The sequence below is a fragment of the Anoplophora glabripennis genome, unplaced genomic scaffold (genome assembly GCF_000390285.2).
Source record: "Anoplophora glabripennis isolate ALB-LARVAE unplaced genomic scaffold, Agla_2.0 scaffold810, whole genome shotgun sequence".
NCBI classification, from domain to species: Eukaryota; Metazoa; Arthropoda; class Insecta; order Coleoptera; family Cerambycidae; genus Anoplophora; species Anoplophora glabripennis.
In genome coordinates, this window is record NW_019417519.1 from 160,136 (window position 1) to 165,013 (window position 4,878).

The following is a 4,878-nucleotide window of genomic DNA, read 5'->3' on the forward strand; positions in this document are numbered from 1 at the left end:
TAATAATAACCTTTATTTCCAACAGGAAATAAAATACCCAATTACAGGAAACATACAGAAAGAATAGACCTTCAACTAAACACTAAAAACTAACGAAAATAAAAAAGAAAGAAAGAAAAACGATGAACCTGGCATAAATCATGAATAGATTCATGCATTAGTTTGCAATCTTTCAATATATAAACCAATTATATTTTTCAACGTGTCATAGTTAATATCACAGCTATTTGAAACAGTATTGAATACATTATAAATATTGAATATTGGTGATTTACGCATAATGTTTGTGCGACAAATGGGAGAATAAAAACAATAATTTCCACGAGAATTTTGGCGAGGAACCAAAAAAAAGAGCTTATTAACGAGAAACATACACTCAACATAATTATGAACTAAATTATATAAAAACGTTATGGCACTACAATTTCTCCTTTCCCCTAAGGGAATTACATTGAACATATTCAACAAAACCTTATGATCTATACCTCTTTCAGGATAGGTTCCTTGTGATTTAAAAAAACAAAAACTTCAAAAACTTACGCTGAATCGACTCAATCAATACGATGTTATTTTGGTATATAGGCGACCATATTAAAGATGCATATTCTAGCTTTGATCTAATATATGCAGAGTATAATGTTTTTAAACTTTTAATATTTGAAAAGTTATTCCAGTTTCTCATAAAAAAACCGAGTAGCTAAGTAAGTCCAGAATCAAATAAGACACCAAGGTCCTTAAATTCAGAACATCGCTCGAGAATATAACCGTCAATATTATAATCAAATTGAATATAATTCTGTTTCCGAGTAAAAGTTACAATCTTACATTTGGACATATTTAACTTTAGAAAGTTATCCACGCACCACCCTTGGACTCTATTGATTTGATCTTGTAAGAAAACGCAGTCGTTGATGCTGCTCACGCTATTATAAATTTTTAAGTCATCTTCAAATAAAAAATGACGACACTTAATTACGGACGTGATATCGTTTATAAACATTAAAAACAGTAACGGGCCTAAATTGGATCCCTGTGAGACACCGGATGTTGTTATATAACTTTGTGATTTGTAATCTCCATATTCAACAAATTGCTTCCTTGATGACAAATAAGATGTAAATAGCAATATCAAATTTTGGGACAAGCCAAAACCCCTTAACTTTGATAACAGTAAATAATGATCAATTTGATCAAATGCCTTTTGTATGTCGGTGTAAACTATGTCTACTTGACCTACTATATCTAAATTCTCACACATAAATTGACTAACACATGCTAAATTTGTAACTGTCGACCTTTTTAACATAAACCCATGTTGATTTGGCGACAATACTATATTAACAGAGGTGTAAATATTGTTATATAAAATTATTTCTAATACCTTAGCCAAATTACTCAAAATAGCCACAGCTCTATAGTTTTGAATCAGTGATGCATCTCCAGATTTTAAAATTGGGCATATTCTAGTAATTTTCCATGTATCTGGAAACTTTGTTGATTTAATAATCATATTATATAATATACATAGTGGAGTTGCAAGCACATTCGCACAATCTTTAATTACGAAGCTAGGAATACCATCCACACCGGCAGTCATTTTATCTTTTAATTTTTTTATTGCTAGCAGAATGTCATTCTCTGTGACATGCGCTATATTTACTACATTAGGTGAAAACGAGAAGACATTATTTGCGTGTTCTGGATTAGAATTTATATAAACACTCGAAACATAATGAGCAAAACCATCCACTATGGCCTGTGGTGAGTGAGCTGGTTGATAGACATAATTTTCGGAATTCGAGATTGACCTCTCTTAGATTGAACAAATGACCAAAACTTAGATGGATCACGTGTGATGGTATCTTCAGCTTCTGAAATATAATTTTTATACGCAGCGTCGATTTGCCTCTTAATTACTGTTCTCAACGTTTTAAACTGATTCAAGTAATAATCAGTTTTATATTTTTTATAATTCTTATGAGCTACTTCTTTACATCGTATATTATTTTTAATTTCAGTGTTAAACCAGAGCGGAAAAGAACGATTTGTTTTTCTAAACTTTGGCACAAATTCATCAAAAATATTATGTATTATTGCATAAAATGCAGTACATGCCTCTTCAACATCAACACTATCTTTTAAATGTGACCAATCAGTATGATATATTCGATCATATAGTAGAGGAAAATTGGCTTTCCTAAAATTATAGGCTCTAATATCACTATTAAAAGAAAATTTTTGTGTACTACCTGTATTCAGCTCAAAGTTGATAACTAATGAAGGGTGATGAATATCATCTGTAACAAACGGAACCTAGTCCCTACTCACACTACACTTAAAATTTCCAAGAATCAGGTCCAACATTCTACCATTTGCATTCAACACCGTATTATACTGAGTCAAATCGAGAAATGCCATGAAGTTCTGAATTTGTCTAACCTTACTATCATCTACATCTAACCTAAACTTACTTACATTAAAATCTCCACAAATTAATATCCTACAATCTCCTTCAAACAATGACAAATTCTCAAATGCATCAAAAAACAATTCATATTCTGCTACTGTAGTTGGAGGTGGGATATAAATAGCAAAAAGAAATATAATAATTTTACCAAGAGTAACTTTACATCCAATAATATCTATGCTAGGGACTGCATTAACAATACTACTTAAATTAAGTTTAATAACATTAAAGAAATTTTTCACAGCAATTAACACTCCACCTCCCCTGTGATGACCAGTAATTTGGAGATTGCGATCAGATCTAAATACTAAATATGAAGGTGGACAAATTTCTTGACTACTTATATCTTCAGACAGACCAGTTTCTGTTATAAACACCCAATCGTATTCAAATATTGAAACCGCATTGAAAAATTTTTGCGTTTTTGTTCTAAGTCCATTTACGTTCTGATAGTAACAGTGGAAGGTAACATAAGAATTGTAATTGGGTACACTCAGTTTAAAGTCTTGATAGTTGGGATGCCATTAACGTACATTATTTTGATGTTATTTATATAATATCATCACGTAAAGACTGGATAATCGTCAGGTAAATCTGGATAATCATCAGGTAAATCTGGATAATCATCACATAAAACTGGATAATCATCACATAAAACTGGATAATCATCACGTAAAGACTGGATAATCCACGTAAAAACTGGATAATCATCGCGTAAAGACTGGATAATCGTCACATAAAACTGGATAATCATAACGTAAAAGCTGGATAATCATCAGGTAAAACTGGATAATCATCACATAAAACTGGATAATCATAACAAAAAATCTGTATAATCATCACGTAAAGACTGGATAATCGTCACGTAAAACTGGATAATCATAACGTAAAAGTTGGATAATCGTCACATAAAATTTTACGTGATGATCATCCAGTCTTACGTAAATAAACGGATAACTTCAAATTTTTCGTTTTCACTAAACATTATTTCTTTGTCAAAACAGTTTGTTATAGGAAATAAATTAATGATGATAAATAAACTTCTGTCAAAGCCATTTATTTGTTCCGCGTGCCTCGCCCATAGCAATGCGATCCGTCAGACATAAATTTCAGGTTACAGGCTGTAAAAAACAGGTCTGTAGCAGTAAAAAACAGGTTACAGGCAGTAGCAGTAAAAAAACAGGTTGCAGGCTGTAAAAAACAGGTCTGTAGCAGTAAAAAACAGGTTACAGGCTGTAAAAAACAGGTCTGTAGCAGTAAAAAACAGATTACAGGCAGTAGCAGTAAAAAACAGGTTGCAGGCTGTAAAAAACAGGTCTGTAGCAGTAAAAAACAGGTTGCAGGCTGTAGAAAACAGGTCTGTAGCAGTAAAAAACAGGTTGCAGGCTGTAAAAAACAGGTCTATAGCAGTAAAAAACAGGTTGCAGGCTGAAGAAAACAGGTTGCAGGCTGTAAGAAACAGGTCTGTAGCAGTAACTTACGTAATGGTTATCCAGTTTTACCTAACGATTATCTAGTCTTTACGTGATGATTATCCAGTTTTTATGTTATGATTATCCAGTTTTACGTGACTATTATCCAATTTTTACATGACGATTATCCAGTCTTTACGTAATGATTATCCATTTTTTACGTGATGATTATCCAGTCATTACGTGATGATTATCTAGTTTTACGTGACGATTATCCAGTCTTTACGTGATGATTATCCAGTTTTACGTGATGATCTACTACTAATCTTGATGGACTGAATATCAACCACGTAATCGGATTTCATTTTTCGAAGGATGTTTAATTGCAATCGTCACATAAAACTGGATAATCACATAAAAAAGGGATCACAAAAAGGGTATTTAAGGGTATAATCCGCCAGTACATATTCATTATACAGCTGCTACTCAAAGAGTAAATATGTATACGTGCGACATTTGCTCCAAGGGGTTTGCATATAGAAGTGGACTTAGTCGCCATGCTAACAAGCATAAATCTATCACATTTCCCTGCGACATGTGGAAAGAAATTTACAAGACAATACAACTTAATCGCTCACAGGGAAACCAAACATCAGCAGAATATTGATAACAGCGAGCTAACCGCCCACGACATGAACAGTTCCTGTAATAGAAAATATATATACAGACCCCTCGACTGCTATGATAATGAAACGTTAAACATGGATAATGATGAACAATTAGAAACAGATTGTGAGAGCAGCGAAGATATGCTAGAAAGAGAGAGCGGAGACGATCCCGACAAACTTGTAAATGATTTACGCTATTATATCGAAGAGTGTCGTTTGACTAAAGAACATCACCTCTGTAGTGGCATTATCAACAAGCTACATGATATGGGAATAATTCAGTAACTTATCAATCATCTCCACCTCATCATCTTCATTTGTCTTTAGATGG